At 35.0% G+C, this 19,390-nt stretch overlaps 1 long non-coding RNA gene across 5 annotated transcripts in view; it reads right to left on the bottom strand.

Moving 5' to 3' along the window:
* LOC141577436 (uncharacterized) overlaps positions 1-19,390 on the bottom strand; it is a 686,006-nt gene that overhangs the window by 499,698 nt on the left and 166,918 nt on the right. For all 5 annotated transcript variants that reach the window (XR_012506310.1, XR_012506311.1, XR_012506308.1 and 2 more), the window contains 2 exons: positions 395-657; positions 194-264 (listed from right to left, as the gene is read on the bottom strand). This is a non-coding gene — a long non-coding RNA (uncharacterized LOC141577436). The remainder of the gene's footprint in view (positions 1-193; positions 265-394; positions 658-19,390) is intronic.

Below are 19,390 nucleotides of genomic sequence, written 5' to 3'. Positions count from 1 at the left end.
GCATGCTCCTAGCCCTATTCCACATCCCCCCCACAAGACTTCCCCCAGAAAAACTCAGGTCTCCACCTCATCCCCAGAAGTCACCAGAGCTTCACCTTAGAAAGCACTTGACTTTGCCACTATAAACTACGGTCTCTCTACATGAAAACTGCAGGCAGTCTGGTTTCTTTTTTGCATGCATTAATTGCCTCACCTTGCAAAGCTAAGTGAAACTGGAGCCTTGGAGGGACAATAGTCTGTGTTTTCTTATCAGGTGATAATTAGCTGTCCCAAAAAAAAAAAAAAAAAAAAAAACAAGTGGTGAGTTCTTTAAAAATCACTACTAATTTAGAAAAAATACAGAAAAATGCGTTTCTTCTTTTAGGCACAAACATGAAACGATGCTTTTTCTTACCATTTAGTAACGCCAATGTGAGGGATGCAGCACAAGACAGATGATGTATTTTCTCTTCCCCTGTAAAGCAGTTAAAGAATGGGAAAAGACCCGTTCTTCAGTCTGTGCTTCTGGATCTGCAGACTCTTTCAGCCCCCCACCCCAAAGCCCAGCAGCTCTTAGTGTCAGAACATTTTCACTCATCTGAAGTTTAACTTCACTTTTTCATGTGTTTCTTGGTGGAGAAGCCAAACAGCTGCTTGCTACTCTGGTAGCAACACTTCCTGTTTAGGAAAAATATATATTTTTAATATAAATGTATATTTATATTTATATATTAATTATTATAAAATTTAATCTTCTGTTCTAGGATCAAAAATAGCGTTAAAATTTTTGAATGTCTAAAGCTTTCTAAAACATAAAGGTATTTTAAATATGACCCCAAATTTCCCCATCTCCTGGTCTCTTCTATACACCTTTGCATTCCTCTCACTGAAAAGTGCTGTGTATTCTACACTTGAATTCAGGAAAACTTGTCACTGCTTTGGTCAACTGAGCACAGAAGAAGTGACACTGTGTGACTCTGATGTTATGTCATCAAATGTGTTGTAGCTTCTGTCTCATTCCCTGGCATGCTCATACTTGGAGCTCTGAGCCAATGTGTGGAAAGTGTGACTACCTAGAGCTGCCACGCTGTGAGGAAGCCAAGACATGTGGAAAGGCTACGTGCAGACTTTAAAGTTGGCAGTCCTACTCTTCCAGTCATCCCAGACCAAGAACCAGACTTGTGAGTGAATGAGTCTTCTGGTGATTCCAGCCTCCAGACTTTGAGACCCCAAGGGCGGAATAAAGCTATCCTACTGGACCCTGTCCAAATTGCTGATTCACAGAATCTGTGCATAAAAAAAATGGTCATTGTCATACGTTACTTATTTTTGGAGTAATCTGTCCTACAGAAATCGTCACCAGAATATTCTCCCCTCAACTAACACAACATGCTACTTTTCATCTATTTTTTACATTCTTTGATTGCTTTCTGGTCTTACCTGTCTGTTAAAGTCACAAAGTAACAGGAATTTACTCTTCATATATTTCCACACTCTTTCATTCCAAGTGCCACAACCCTATTAGACATTTACATGACTGAAACAAGTGTCCATAACATTTCCAGAGCAAAAATTATTTCATCAACTTATTATTCAGTCTCAATAGAGTAATCATTAAAATTCTCAAGTATTCGTGCTCTCTCAAAACAGGTTTTTCCCAGCTCAGAGAAAGGCCTGGAATATCACCTCCAAGAAGAGATTCAGTGATACCTGCATTTGTTAAATTCCAAGTCAAGTCTTCCTGCTTGTATAACACATTCTTAATTCATCACTTAACATAAGAATGTTTCCTCAATCCACAAATTATATTTCAAACATTCATTTTTTTAATAGTAGCTCATGGAAGAAATTACTAACTTTAAAATCCTAACAAGCTTTTTGGTATCTGAATTCATTCAATTTTGTCTTTAAAATTTGAATCTCCACTCAAATGATCTGGGCTACCATCATGGACCATGTTTCTTGCTACATTAGTGCCAGTTCCACTAAAATTTTTTGTTTGAGCATATCTTTTAGTTACTAGGAGAAATACAATGAAAAATTAGCAATCAAAGAAAGTATGAAGTATACTGTGAAAATGTAAATAAGAAAATTAAGACAGTTACTCTATACGGTGGTTCAGTAACTTCATTATTTTTGTGAAATTTACTAGTCAAAAATATTTTACAAGAAGGAAACATTTCCTTTACAAAATAGAAAGCATTTATCTTATGTTTACCTCTGTGAAAACTACTGAAAGAAAAACTTAGTTACCAATTGTTCAAAGTCATCACACCATTACATACATTAAAGGGCAATGTAATGATAAATTTGTTTGCAATGGTGGAATGTTTACTTTATTTGGTGTTCATAATAAAAATCCATAGGAATGACCAGTTTTAATAAAATATGCATGTAGGGAGAAAACCTATTTGGTGCATTTTCAGATTAAAGCTTTCTCCCATTTTTTGTCCAAATAAAATATTTGCTTTTTAAGTTAGTGAAATGATATATTAGAGCCATAAGGTGACTTTTTCCTGGATATTATGTTCATGAAGAATTTGGAGTTAATCAAGGTAAATCATAATGAGACCTATTTCACAACTATACACTTATTAAAATTAATAATACAAATAATAAATGTGAGTATGCTACTGCATATTTTCTAGGCTTTGTCCTAAACTCTTGATGCCTTTTCTTATTTAGCCTTTACATAATGTTTATATGAGAGTTATTACCATTACCTCTATTTTATAGGCAACACATTAAGGAAATTATCTCATCAAGCAAGTCATGGAGACCTCAAGGCAGAAACTCACCTACGTATTTGATTCTAAAACCATTTGTGCCCCTTCTACATTACAGTGCTTGCCAATCATATTTTAGAGACATTTACATAATGTATTTCCTGATATCTCTAAGCATTTATAATCTCAAACTAACCAAAGAAACTTTAAAGTATAAGAAGCAAAAAACTAATAGACATTACATAGTTCTTTATTAAGACAGAAGGTATTTTTCTACTAAAATTTAACTTCTTTAAACAAAGCAAAAGGATACCAAATATACACACCATAACATGGAAAATTATTTTACAGAACGTGAAATAAAACAGTGTTGTAAGAGTACAAGGATATATACATATATTTCTGCATGATTTTTTTTAACGGTGGAGAAGAGAAATGAAAATATATTATACATAACCTTTAAATATATATAACCTTTACAATTTTGACACCTGATTGCCCTAAGAAAGTATTTGCAGGATTAGTTAACACTCATAACTGTGGATCAAAACAGCTGACAGAAATTGATACAGGAGACAGCTGGAGGGTAATATTTTTTCCATATGTTTAATGATCTTAAGCCTAAACTCAAGTACCTGTTTCGATTACCTAGAAAGACAGATGTTCATAAACAAACTTGAGACCTTTGAATAAGAAATTTAAATTTAATTTTAAATTTAATTTTGACTGTATGCTTCATGAGAGCAATGACACATTGGCTTATACCTCTTTATTTTCTATGTGAAAATACTGTTCAGCACATAACTGAAGCACAATTAATACTTGTGTGATAAATCACTTAAGTAACATTAGTACATAACCTAACAGAGTTAACTTTCAAGTTCACCTAGAATGACATCGAGACAGAGGTCACATAGGGAAGAGTTTTTCTTTATTTAACCAACTTCTACATTAAAACTATTGTATAAATAACATCTTTAACACAGTAAAACAAATCCACCATAAAAACAGAAAACAAAGAGCAAACTGAGAAAGTAATTTGTAATAAAATGATAATGTTCATATACCAAAATCAAAATAAATGAACTATAAATATGGCAGGAAAACCATGGCTATCTTAACAGCAAAATGCACACAGGCCAGGAACACAGAATTCATAAAAGAAAGAATAAATGAAACAATAAGAAAAATGTTTAGAATTACTGGTAATCAAGTCAATTCAATTTTGAAATATTTTTTACATATATCAATTAGACAAATTTTTTTTTTTAAATCCCTGGTGGGAGATGAGGAGAGAAAGGGCAGTGTTGGGTACTAGTCTTGGGAGAATGAACTTGTATATTTCTATGGGTAAGTTTGGAAATAATTTTAAAAACATATCCAATAAGGAGTTTGATTTAAGAAACTGGGTTAAAAAATAATGATATGATAAAGTATTTTAAATGATAACAAGAAAAGACAAAAACTTTAGGAAAAATATCCATAAAAGAAGGCCCGAATATGAAACAAACCAAATAAAACATGATTTAGTGAATTTTAAGACTACATCTGACTATAATTAAAGATTCTTCTTTGAGCTATACAGGTTTTGTGGCTTATAATTTTTTTTGTCTCTGAGTCCAATCATAATATGAGTTTCTAATTGTGACTGATATTTACATAATTATATTGCTGTTCATTATTTATCAAATTTTAGATTAACTCTGAAAGCACATCCTAGGAGAATTAATTACCATAATAGAACAGCATGTAAGAGTTATAAACTCTGATAGCAAAATAATGACAAAGCTGAGAGAAGCTAGCAAAGGAGAAAGCAGGAGAGTAATGTAGGAACCTTTTTTTTTACTCATTTTGCATAATGGAGTGTCAAGAATTATGGCCCAAAGTTGACTAAACAATTTATCAATAGTAATGTATTCAACTATAAGTTACAGGAAAACAAGGATTCAGAGAAAGGAGAACACATGTGAGTGTGTCTGCCTCAGTCCTGGGCTGGTACATCTGGTCAACAATTTCATGAAGAGCTGAGACCCTTCTGTCTTTCTTCTCTAACAGGGTCACAGAATGCCTGCTGTCCCCCACCCACATCCCATATTTATGTTCATATTCCAGACAGACGAAGAGGGCACAGCCAAGGCTGAAGAGAAAATGGGTATTAAGGGAGTCACTTAATAAGATCTGCCATAATGAGGAAAATAGTTTTTAGTACATAATACGAAGTCTTCAAAGTACTATTACTAATAACACTCAGGAGATGGGTGCACAGCAAAACTGAGCTAAAACTCCTCGTTACTTAGATGAAGGAATCAAAATCATTCCCTAAGTTCATATATTGAGAAATTCAAATAATCACCAGAAAAATTAAAACCAGAATTTAGAGGCAGTTTTTTCTGAACAGAGCTGAGTGGGAGGGTCTCAGGACACTTGTGCTTTTAGTCTACTTGTTTATTTCACAAACACTGATTGGTTGACTCTTAGGCCCAGAGAGTTTCTCTCATCACTGGGGATGCACCAAGGGTAAGACAACAATGTCCATCCCCTTATTTATATTCTAGTAGCAAGTAAGACAGGCAGAGATATACATATAATCTCAGACAATGACATGTGCTAAAAAGAAAGCGATGGGTTCAGGGTGATTTGAGATGGAGACAGAATCTCTCTCTCTGAAGAGGTGACCTCTGAGCAGAAATGAGAACGAAGTACAGAACTGATCCCCATGAGAAGATTCAACTACAGGGAACAGGTGACTACAGATCTACTGTGTCTTAGAACATGGGACAGTATTTGCTACCTTGAAAAGCCAGGTAACTGATTCCCACCTCTCTACCAGGCACTAATGAGGTTCAAGTTTTTCTGTTATTGATCAAGCCCATCAGAGTTGCACTGACAAACTTTATCCAAAGCCATGAAACAAACTGGCAGGACTAACGTTGAATCCATTGTGTTAACACAATTGCTGAGGCCCTAACACAATGTCTATTCCAATGATATATTCTAGACTGTAGCTGCTGACAGATTCCAAAGTTTTTCCAGGCATGGAGAAACTCTAGCTAAGAATGAACAAAATAACAGAGTAGAGAGAATGATGTAGGATTTTAATTTAAGCTAAAATTCTGGCCTTTAGACTTATGAGAGCAATACAATTTTATTTCAGATTGGATATTTTTGAAATTATAATCTTTGACCTCATTTGTAAAAGGATTCTATTTTTGAGCTTTAATTTCTTCCAGGGAATTTAATAAGTGCAGAGGACAAATTTGGGGTGACTTGTGTTAGTGGTATTCTGTTGGCAAAAGGTATTTGTGTGTTTGTGTGTTTCATGATAGCACTCATCCTCAATGCAGAACTTTTTATATGATACATTGGACAGTATGGCTACATATACTTTGGATGAGATATAGAATAGGGTATGAAATTTCAGCCTGTAAATCATGGTGTTGATTTAATAACATATTCTCCTGAACCACTCTGGAGAGGTCTGAATCACTGCAGAAAAGTCTATAATGCCCACCAGTGGTCTCGGCAGTAAGGATCCAAGGGAGCAGTGGTGGGTCCTGAGGGAGGGAGCCCATGAAGTTGGGAAGAGAACTGTGCTGGGAATGAGGATTGCCCACCCCTGGGATTGAGTTGGCTAATAACCACATTCTGCTTAACTGTATCATTGGGTGACTAAGTCCAATGGGTTAAAAGAATACAATGTTGGGGGAATATTAGAATGAAAAGCTTCTCATCAAGGGAGCAGAATTATGGTGACACTCCTGGTCTCTCATGGCCCCTCTATCTCAAATGATAAGTAAGGAAAGAATAAACTAGGTAAACTGGCCTCAGCACCTCCTCTCTTTTCTTTCCTAAGAGTTTCCTGCCAGGAGAGAGGATGTCTGCTCCACAGTGCTGCCTATGTCCATGGAAAAGAGTTCCTGTTTCTGGGGAGTGGATAGTACAGACAGCTGGTCCAATAGAGTCTGAATCCACCAAAGATCTTTTATTTTGTCAGTTCTCTTAGAAACTGTCCCTCTGGCCTTCCAGACACCTTAGCTCAGCAATTCTGTGATACAGTTTTGGTTTTAATCCACAGCACCCAATATTTATAAATAACTAAACCTATTATAATGCCAGGTGGTATATAACAGCACATATCATTTAGACCGCAAAGATTTAAGCAACTTTCCCAAGCTCACCAAGTGGTAGAGCAGAGACTTAAATCTAGATCCGTCACCTACTGTGCTGACAGAAAAAGCCGGTTCTCCTGCAGGAAACTGGCTGCCATTCTTTCCCACACAAGAAACATTTGAGCCAGAATTCTCTTTTACAGTAATCTATCTACCACAAGTAGAATAAAGTTTTTTCTCCCGTTGTAAATAGAGAGCACAATTCTCTTAAGTGACTATTATATGAAATATCAAATCTACAGGAAAACTAGGGTGGGTCTGCTCTAATAACACTTTCTCTTGGGAATTCACAAGGCACTTCACAGGGCTCCAAGTGTCATATTCTGAGCTCATATCCTGTAATAATCATGTCGGGTCAGGGAAGACCTCTTTCTAAATGAAGTGATGAGAGAAAGGCTAGGTTCTCCAACCAACACACTGGAATACCTTCCCTGAAATTTTCGGTTCCACATGCAAAGACAGTCCTCTCTGTCCCCTAAGGATAAGCACAGTCAGCTCTGCTGTGGCCCTTACCCACTTTCATCAGGCCATGCTTGGTCCTCTGCTCTATTTCCCAAATGCATACTTCAAACATGTCGTGATCTTAATTCTGGAAATTGTTCTCTGTAAAATTGTGCTCTTTTCCATAGTGCTTAAGAAATAGGCATAAACTTCTGTGGAAATTTAATTTCCATTAAATATTAAGACTCTATTCTGTGTACTTCTGATGCAGAGATCAGAAACTAGGTGCTTCAGAGAGTATGTATGGAAATAAATGAGATGAGATACATCTTTGTCAGTCCAAGGAGCTTACTGTCTACAGGGAACTTAAGGGAAGTCCAAATGGAATATAAGTGGTAAACTATATAAAATGTCATGAAAGAGACACAAATCAAATGCTATGAGAAATCAAAGGAGTAAAACTTCCATACTATTCAGGAATTAGGAGAGAAATTTTAAAGATGTGGTATTTCTCATTGGCCTTACTAGACAAGTAAGATTTCAGTAAGCAATGACAGAAAGAGACAACTCTAGGTGAGAAAAAACACAAAGAAAATAGTACAAAATACAGAAAACAGAAGATGTATTTATAAAACATTCTTGAGTTTAATATGGTTGAAATGTGTGTGTAAGAGCAATGCAAAATGAATTTGGAACTAGATGTTTGGGTTTATTAACAAGTTCATACTGTACAGCACAGGGGACTATATTCAATATCTTATAGTAACTTACGGTGAAAAAATATGAAAATGAATATATGTATGTTCATGTATGACTGAAGCATTATGCTGTACAACAGAAATTGACACAACATTGTAAACTGACTAACTTCAATAAAAATATGTATTAAAAATAATAATAATATAAAAAAGAAGAGTTTAAACATCAAAGTGAGGGATTACAATTGATTCATTATTAAAGGGAAGTCTATGATAAAGATTTTGTGTAGGAAAACAACATGACTTCTCTGGCTGTAGTTTAAAGAGAGATTGCCACACACCTAAAAGACTGTATTTTCCAGCTTCTTTTAAAGCCAAGTGTGGACATGTGACCAAGTTCTGGCCGAGAAAATTTAGGAAATGTTGTGAATACTTCTCAAACTTCTTAAAAGGAAGAGAAATGTTGTGAATATTTCTCGAACTTCTTAAAAGGAAGGGTGCATCTTCTCCCCTCTCCCCCCTTTCTGCTGCCAGAAATACTAATAAAGTGACCCTCAAGCAGCCACAGGTCCTAGAAAGTGACTTGAGAATACAAGTCATGTGAATTGGGGAATAAAATAGAAAGATCTTAGTTTTCTGAGAGACTGGATCTTGTACAATCTGATGTTGACTTCCTACTTCTGGACTTTCTTATAGAGAAATAAGTTTCTACTTTGTTTATACCATTGTTATGGGAGGACCTTAATTTGGCATCTGGAGCAAATCCAAGCTAAGCAGGTGGGCACTCAGAAGGTTAAGTGGGCGAATACAGCCCTTTTACCTTCAATCTCAATTTTGGAAAACTCAGCATGGCAGAGTTCTACTTCACAAGTGTCAAGGGGTAGCAAGAGGAAAAATACTTAAGCTGTCAATCAAAAAAAATATAATTAGGAACTAGAAAATTGAAAAAATGGCATTTATTATTTTCGGTCATAATCTATTAAACTTATTTTCAACGTTATATGTGATTCAATCAATTTTGTTCACTGCTAAGTGTACCTGATTTTCATTTTTCACCCCATTTTATTTAATTTTGTGCCACTACTTATGGTAAAATATAAAAATTATGAAAAATAGATATCATGAAAGAGTGAAATTTTGTTAACATAAAAAGTGTTTCAATGGCACCTCAGTTGCCTACTGTCATTTGCAAATGTTACAGTTAGTTCTTTACTTCTTAGCTTGAGAAAGGACACGTAGAAGGGAATGGAAAGAGGAGACTGTGCCCAAGGGAATGAAACACACTCTCCACCCCCACACTCACCCGCATGTCCAACATACACCAAAGATGGCCCTTTCTCTTGTCCTACCAAAGCACTGGATATTTATTCCAAATACTTCATTCGACCAAACAGAGCACATAACTTTGAGTGAGTTTTAGAGTCACAATAGGATCCAAGTGCAGAGGTAAATAAATATTACATCCTCCACCCAGACAGCCACTGTTCTTTCTGTGAGTGGAGTATAGATTGCTGCACTTCAAGAGTAACATATTTTAACATCTGTGACTTAAGTTTGTGTGTAATTCATTAGTAAAAATGCTCATCTACAAGTTCATATATAAATACTGCCTTGGTGCTGCTTCACCTTGATCTCTTTGATGCATGTGACCTTTCCTTTTTCATCACATTTTTCTTTCTTACCTTCCATGAAATAATGCTTCTCTACTTTTCTGTTTCTCTTTCTAACGATGCAACTACTGCTCTGTTTCCTGGGGTCTGTTTTTCTCTTCCCATTTTCTAACTGTAGATCATCATTTTATTGCCTTCCTATTTCAGAGTTATACCCTAGACACTTCCACCTTCCCCATCTAAACTCCCTTTGTTCTTTGGAAATCTCATCTAATTTCATCATTTCAACACTAGAACCTGCTGAATGAAGGAAAAAAAAAAGCACAACGTAAACGTTGGGAATTAGGTTTTATGTGGTGGACTTTCTGAGGACCTCAAGCTCAGGAGGCAGCCTCTCAGAATAGCTCTGAGGGGCTGCTCCAAAGAGGGAAGGGAGGCACCTGGATACACAGGGGTTTTTGCAATAAAGACAAGGTAGTCGGAATATCAAAAGATTACTGTTAATTAAAGAAGCCCAGATATCTCAAGTCAATGAATTTAGCACTTTTTTATGCATGGGAAGATGCAAGAGTCTGGGCTCCTTGAAATCACTCCTTTGACATGCACCTTAGCTACCCTAGGGCCAGTGTCCTCTGCTTCCCATCCTGTGTCCCCTCAGGGGGCAACACTACGGGCGGCTGCAGTGGCTGAGGGCTTGGCAGTGGGGAGCCTGATTGTCTCCAATCTGAGTTCCCACACCTCAGGGCTCATCATGGGGCGGCTGTCATGACGATGGCTGCAACATCCTGTATTCACTGATACGGCAGGCAACAATTTTCATTCACACATCTGTGTTAGTGATAGTGACTCTAGTGCTTACTGCCACAGCTCTTGCCTCTCTTGTGAATTCTAGTGTTGCATCTCCACCTGCCTGGATAGAACACCCCAAGAAACACTCACCAGAACCCATTCCTTAACATGTACACAGCTTCCCAAATGGGTACATCCCCTGTACCCACTACTTCGGGTAATGGCAGCAATATCTCTTTAGTCATTCAGGCTAAAGATGCTGTTGTTAAAAAAAAAAAAAACTTCACCAGCTTCCTATTGAAAATAAACAAAAAGCTTCTTGAGATATTATTTAAGGCCTTCAAGTCTGTCCCCAGTTTTACCAGTCTTCTCTCTGATTTATGCCATTAATGACTGAATGCACTACAAAGCTGACAAGCTGACTGCTGCTTGCCACAACACCGTTTTTTGGTTTTCATTGTTCTTTCCACGTAGAGGGCTCTCCTCCTCTCCTCCATTTGCCGAAACAGTGACTAGCCTTCAGGTACTATGTCAAAAGCCACGCTCCCTGAAGTTGCATGAACAGAAATAGAACTCTACCCATTCTTCTTTTATGGCCTTTAACCCTTCTTTCATAATTATATCTTGAGTACATGTCTTTTCATTACATGACTGGTCAATAAGTTTCATAAGATTGGATTTATGTCTTATTAATGTTTGATTCCTCTTTTCTGCAGCTCCTATTAAGGAACCATACACATACCAATCAATCAACCTGTATTGAATCAATGAGTAAGTTAGTGATTGAGTGGAGTGAATTAAACAACTGAGAAGAAAAACAGCATGAAATGCTCCAATGAAACAATTTGAAAATGTTCTGTCTCATCCAAAATGCATCAGACAAAAGATAAATGGAGAGTCATGGGACTTGTGTATCACTAACGTAGATGAGTATTTACATCATAAATCATAGTGAAAATTTTTCCTAAAATATTTCTTAGAAACTACGTATTTCCCACCAATGCTGATTTTCTACATTTTTATTTCTAAAGAGTTCTAAGAAAATCTAAATGTTTTTAATATTGGTATGATCATAAAAGCAAAAGATAGCATTCAATTAGGATAACGGCATGCAGTAAAACCATCTCACAGTTTAATAAAATTAGTTGCTACCTCAGCCCCATGATGTCATAAAACATGGCTGTCTTATTTACCATTGGCTCTCTTTGTACCCAGCACAGTGCCTCACACATAGTAAATAATAAATACATATATATATATTTATATATACTCTTATTTAAGTGAAGAGTAAGATGACCTCTCTGATTCTCTTAATGTTGTTCCCCAACAAACCATTATAACAAATTTTTGCTAGCAATTTATCATATTTCCGTGTACTTCTATACCTCGCTTTCACATCCTTACTCTTTCTCTCTTTTCCTCTCTTTCATCCCACAGATTTGGTGGGGGGGGCATAAAACAATGTTATTCATGTTGGAAATAAATGTTTGTTGAATAGGTGAATGAAATCAAATGAATTTGAGTCTTGCTTTCCTCTTTAGACTGATATATCTGAGATGAATTTTAACATTTTGACGTTTGAGTTTCTCCAAAAGACTTTGATTTCAACTATTCAAATTAAATTGCTTGGGGGAAAACATATGATATATTACATAAGCATGTAAAATGTAGCAGACTTTCAAAGAATCTGTTCTCCAGGTGCTCTATGAGCATCACTCACTTGAGACTGAGTTGACAAAGGTTTTAATACCTCATTTCTTCACCTTCCTTCCATTCCCTCACTAAGAACAATTTTGATTATAATTAGAAGCCATAGGGACTTCCCCAAGGAGAAATATAGGTTTCAAAGTGTCAACTGCTCTAGCAGAAACGTTGTTTTCTCATTTCTTCTTTGACACTTCCAGTTCCCCACCATACCTTTTCAAAAGGTTTGACAGCCCTATTGCTTCTAGCTGATCTGTAGTGCTGCAGTATATATCTCCTTTTGCTTCAGAATATCCAAGAATTCAGGGACAGATAATGGCTCTGAAATAGGAATTCCTCGTAGCAAACCAATTTAACAGTTTTGAAATATCTGATCAATATACTTTTGAGCTGGAATCATAATTTGAAATATCAGAATAAACTAAGAAAGCTGACCGTCCATGAGGTTTTATGCAACCTTCTTGCAGCAGGTACAAAGTGGGGAAATGATAAATTCTTGTGATGGTTAAAATAATTTTAAGTGTCAATTTCACTGGGTCATGGGATGCTCAGATATTCATTCAATCATTTTTCTGGGTGTGGTGATGAGGTTGTTTTTGGGTGAGATTAACATTTGAATCAATAGACTAAAATCAAATAATAATATAACTTATATATCAAGTCAGTGAAGCAAGTGTCTTTTTCCCTTAGATATTTGTTTCAAATTTTAAGGATCTTAAATATATGAAAAGCTACATCATCATAAGCTTAGGAAACTGAATAAGTGAAACATATAATGAAATTCAACAATTCAAATATAAGAGTGTAGACTTTTAGTCAAAAGCCAAAAATATCAGACACATGCATGAGTTAGACAAACCTAAAGCAAATCATAGGACATATAGGAACTTGATTATGTAAAAAATATAATCTTGGAAAGTGTTATAGCTTATTCAATAAGTGTTTGGTGTTCAAACTTCAAGTTAAATAACAGAACGCACTAAATTTTTAGTCCCATTAAAAGAGTATGTGTGTGCATGTGTGTGTGTGCACACATGGCATAGTGTAGCAAGTGTAGAATAAAGGATAAACAATCATTAACTGGCCCTGAGACATCCTAGAACTTTCTAAATTTGAAAATCCATTTACAACAAAAGTGATTCATAGATTTGAATTCTGAGTTCTAAAAATTTAAATATCTTTATATCATAAACGACCAGAGAATTAAAACAAATAGGAAAACATGATTTAAATTTGATGGGCAAGTGGTAAATAGCCTTAAAAAAACATAGAATTCAAATCAATAATTTAGAAAAATCTTAACTGTTCAGTATAAAAGTGTTTCAAAGACTTTTGTGAGAAATTTGAGTTGAACTATCACTATACCTGTAAAAACATAAAGTTCCCTATTTATTATAATAACTAAAATTTAAATTTTCATGCCCTATTCTTCTCCTATCCCTCATCTTTTTTTTTCTTTCTTATTCTTTCTTTGTGCTTTTGTTCACTTTCCACATCTCCAATAATGGATATGCATTACATTTTATAATTAGAAATAGTATTAAAAATATTATAGCATAAAATATTGTGGCATAAAATCATAAACTACAAAGATTGATAAATTTGACTATCACAAAATTGAAAATTTCTCTTCTTCAAATGACAACATAAAGAGGTGAAAAATAAAACAAAATATTTAAAACCCTTAAAATAGACAAATACTATATTTCTAGAATATATAAAGAACTCCTACAAAATAATAAGAAAAAGACATCAGAAATAGAGGCAAAAGATAAGAAAAGATGTTTCACCAAAAAAGAAACACATGTGACCAGTAAACATAATATTAATATCTAAGTAAGCAATTGAAAATCAAAATAAGGTAAAGTTTGATTTTGGGTAGACTGGCAAAGATTAAAACTCTGACACTGCTGCCTACTGTTAACGATGTGGAATAAAGTGAATTTTTCATCACAGTGTGAATGTTAATCGTTTCAATGACTCTGTTAAGCAAATGGGAGTTACTGTGTAAAGTTTCACAATGTGCCTTTGCTATTGCCCATCAATTCCACCCCTAGAAATTTTTTCACATGAACAGGAAAGATAATAACAGCATCATATGTGACAGAGAAAAACTAGAAACAAGCTTATTAGTCATGAAAAGGAAAATGAGTAAATTATTTATATTTATATATTCATGGAGTAGAATAGCATAAAAGAGTAAAAATTAATATACATGTTAGACATATGAACATGGAAATATCTCAAAAAATATATGGTAGATTGGAAAAGGCAAAATGCAGAATTCATATAGTATGATAGTATGGTACCATTTACCTGGATTTCATAACTCAACAAAAATTAACAATATAATGTTTATACTATATATTATATATATAATATATATATAATACACACATACACTTGTAAAATCAAGAGTGTGATAGACATAAAATTCAGAATACTATTTACCCTTGGGAGCAGGAGGGAAGCAGGAGGGCAAGAAACAGCACAGAAGGGGTTACAATTGTATTAGTGATACCCTTTTCCTTCAAATTGGTAGAGGGTACACAGGTATTTGATTTGTCATCTTAATTAATCACTGAATTCATCATATATCTTTTTTTATAGCTGTCATATGTAATAACTTAAATGTACACTCAGCAAAGATGTAGACAAAATTATTGTACTTAAACAAAGTGAGATCAACTTAATAATAAAGAGAGACCAGGGGGAGGGTATAGCTCAGTGGTAGAGTGTAGTGCTTAGCGTGCATGAGGTCCTGGGTTCAATCCCCAGTGCCTCCATTTAAATAAATAAATAAACCTAATTACCCACACCCCCCAAAAAAGCAAGAAAAAAAAGAGAGAGATGCACTTTGATACCTGTAGATTAAATAGAAGATATGGGGAAATGTTATGACAGAAACAAGGAATATTTTGTCAAGACATCAATACTTGTTTACACTCTGAATTTATTCCACTCTTGTAAAAATTTATACTATTATACATAATTCAATAGCTCATATAACAACTGCAATTAACAAGCCCAAACACATTGCTTTGGAATTAAAAACTGGTTCACTTGAATAGCTAGTTGTTTTATTACAGTCTGTAGCCCAATAAATGAAGTGTTTCATTGTCCTACTTCCCAGGTCTTAATATCGAATTCAGTTGTAATCTGATTTAGTTCCTTGAAACTCAAATCCACACATCCCAAGGCAGTCATTCTTTCATTTATTTTCTTTGAGATCCTTTCTCCTGGTACATTTTTCTACTCTCTTTTCCAAGCTCTTTAAATCTTATTTTATGTTCCTAATTAGGATATAGTTACCTACTTAACTATAACTTACATGGAGCACACAGCAGTGAAGAGCACAGGTTTGAATCCTGACTCCTGCACTCAACCTTGCAAAGTCATTGAGCTCTCTATGCCTCTGTTTCCTTATCTGTAAAATGAGGATCATAGTAATACCATCCACAGAGGACCACTGGGGGATTAACAGAATTAATACGTGAAAGTGCTTAGAGTAACGCCTGGCAAATAGTATGTGCTACCTAAGTGTCTGCTCTTATTATTTTTGCCATTAGTAACAGTAGTAGTAGTAACAGCAATAGTAGTAGTAATGGTATTAGTGAGCACATTTCAGCTATAAATATATTGTAATATAATAGGCATATATCATTATACATACATTTATGTTGCAAGCATCACAATGCTGTTTTAGTAGTTAAAAATTTCAAAAAGCTAAAATATTCAGTTAGGCCAATATGTCCAGGAATTATATGCCTGGTATGTCTAGGAATTTAGGAATTAATATATCTGGTATGTCTAGGAAATATATATATATATCCCTATTGATATGATAAAGAAAACTATATTCTATTCTGTCCTCAGTTTTGATCTGAAATTTTTTAAGTGCCGAAATTCTCAGGATGAGCCAACTATGATGTGAAATTTTGAAGTAGAGTTTATAATTATAACTGATCCTTTGGAGTTAACAGCCCACGTTATGTTTCAGAGGTGTTTCCTAGAATAAAGTCATCTTCACATGTGAATAAACACCAGGTATAATATTCAATTTCCCGTGTGCCATTTTTCCTGAGTGATAGGCTTGCATCCAAGGATGCAGGTCCTTCTGACACACGTGCATTGGTCTGCACAGATCTGCATGGCTTCACATCACTCTGCGTGGCTCTGCATGGCTGCTGCAAACCTTTGTAAGTGGTTTGGTCTAGAGCCCAGTGCACTACTAATCTTGTTTCCCATGTGCTTCCTACTTGTGGCCACCATAACAGTACCATGCATAAGATCAAGTAATCAAACAAATGCCTAGTCAATGCTTTTCCTGTTTTACTAAAGCAGTGGTTCTTAACAAAAAGGTGCATATTAAAATAATCTGAAGCACTTGTGAAACATGGTGAAGCACAGCTCCCAGCTCCAGAGGTTTAACTGCTCTGGGATATGGCACAAATGATGGTAATTTTTAAAGTGTTCCAGTGAGTCTAATAAACAAACAAGGTTGAGAATCACTAATCTAAGGTGTATAGAAACAATCTGTATATTACTATTATGTAGATTATTTAGAAATGTGTTCTTTTCAATAGCAAAGGCAAAAAAATGTGGTTCAAGGAAGATAACTTTCTAAGACGATATTAAATTAGCTTATCTAGAATAAATGTATATATATGCATGTATATATACATTATTGTTATTAATACAGAAGATTGATATGATCTGATCACTACAGGGTGTTAGGAATACAAACATTTTTCAACAAGGCAGATTTATTTATTAAAGTTATTACACATGAAATGCCACTCTCACGAAGATTCTTAGTGAAGTTCCATGTCCTAGATATTACTGACTCAAGAGATGATTATACCAAACGGAGGGAAAAGACATCAGTTATAATTAGTGACTGGTTCCTTTTAGCTCATATCTAGTCAAATAATAATAATAATACAGTAAATTAAAATTTTTTCTAAGAAATTTCTGGTATTCAATATACAGATATTTTTGAAATTCTCTTCAATGTAAACTAAAACTACAATGAGGTATCACCTCACACCAGTGAGAATGGCCATCATTAAAAAGTCTACAAATAATAAATGCTTGAAAGAGTACAGAGAAAAAGGAACCCTCCTACACTGCTGGTTGGAATATAAGTTGGTGCAGCCACTGTGGGTAACAATATGGAGGCTTCTTAAAAAACTAAAAATAGAATGCCATATGATTCAGAAGTCCCTCCAGGGCATACATTCAGAGAAAACTATAACTGAATAGAGACATGTACCCCAATGTTCATAGCAGCACTATTTACAATAGCCAAGACATGGAAGCAACATAAATGTCTATTTATAGATGACTGGATAAGTCCATGGAATATTATAATGGAATATTACTCAGCCATAAAAAGAAGGAAATAATGACATTTACAGCAACATGTAGGGACCTAGCAATTATCATAGTAGGTGAAGTAAGTCAGACAGAAAGACAAATATCGTATGATATCTCTTATATGTGGAATCTAAAAAAAATGACACAAATGAACTCATTTATAAAATGGAAATAGACTCACACAGAAAACAAACTATGGTTACCAAAGGGGGACAGGTTTGGAGAGAGGGATAAACTGGGAGTTTGGGATTAACATATATACACTACTATATATAAAATAGATAAACAACAAGGACCTATTTTATAGCACAGGGAAATATATTAAATACCTTATAATAACCTATAAAATACAATGAAAAATCTGAAAAAGAATATATATATATACATGCATATGTATAATTAAATCACTTTGCTGTACACCTGAAACTAACACAACACTGTAAATCAACTATACTTGAATGAAAAAAATCCTCTCCAACTCTCCATGAGCATGAAAGCTCTGGAACTCAGAGGACAGGGCACATCCAAGTTTAGAAAGACAATTAAAAGAGCATGGAAACTCCTTCCATAACAACACTAGCAATAATGCTGACCATCTCTCCCATGGTCCTAAAAGAGCATTTCCAGAATGAGAAGGCAAAGGAGAAACCTGGTATATAAAGGAGAAGTAATCATAAATAAAATAATAAAAGGAAATGTGAGCTTGGATCTTTAGGTAGAAAGGGCCCCCTCTGAGGGCAGAGTATAAATATTGATAGAAAGTGTACACTTAGATATCTCCTAGGGAAAATTCTGAACTGCAACAATGAAAGAAATCCCACAAGCTTGCATAAAGAAAAGCAAAATAGGTTGTCTACAAAAGAAAGAAAATTAGGCTGTCTTTATCATCTCATCTAAAAGATTAATGCTAGAAAACAATGTAGCAATGCTACGGAGTTCTGGATAAAAAGCATTGTGATTATGGGGTTGTACCCAGAGAGATTTATTCATGTCCATGGGCCAAAAAAAAAAAAGGCATATTCAGACATATCAGGATTCAGAAAATATAACACTCACTCTACTTTTTGAAAATATTTCTTGAAGGATTACCCTGGGGAAATAAGATAAATCAAAATAAAAATAGCATAGTTCTCAGTAGAAAAGAAAAACAACCTTATCGATTGTAATGGGAAAAGTTCTACAATTAATTATGGAAAGAGGATGATATTAAATAGAAAGTCCATTATGATTCACTTTGAATATGTAAATATAGATAAACATGTAGACATAGATATAGATGATATAAATGTAGGTACCATCTGAATTCCAAAGATTGGTATAATTAGTGCTTCTGTTTTTCAAAGGGAGAGAAAGATAACAGATAAAAATGCCTGACACATTGGCAGACACTTGCTTTATTTTTTAGTCTCATTCAGTTTAAGTAATAATAAATAGGGCTTCATGTCTGCTCAGGCTGGAGCAGCAGTCCTGAGATTTCTTATGAAGCTATTCGCCAACCCCTCCTGGATTACCAGAGCTCTGATTCTGAGTTTAGAGACAAATCTCCTGCTGCATGCTGCTTTCTTTGCATCTTTGTACATCTCCCTCCCTCTCTTAGGAATCTTGTGGGAAGGGTAGCTGAGGTTCAATAAAGCATTCAGTCTCCCAACACTGTTACAATGTCATCCTGCTGTCATAAAATGATACCCTGAGCTGGGCCAGGCACAGAGCCTGCTCCACATTCAACACTGGTGGGAAACATGTCTTAGCCTCCCTCACGCTGAGTTCACCGGGATTTATTTTCAAAGCAGCAAACACGTGGTGAAATGATGAGTCAGAATTTAAAGATACAAGTGAGTGAGTCCACGCAGGTTTCTTGTCTTTGTGGTTTTTCATGCAAGCAAGACTAAAGTTTG

This window comes from Camelus bactrianus, chromosome 4 (genome assembly GCF_048773025.1).
Source record: "Camelus bactrianus isolate YW-2024 breed Bactrian camel chromosome 4, ASM4877302v1, whole genome shotgun sequence".
Lineage (NCBI taxonomy): Eukaryota > Metazoa > Chordata > Mammalia > Artiodactyla > Camelidae > Camelus > Camelus bactrianus.
This window is presented reverse-complemented; position numbering and strand designations above follow the sequence as displayed.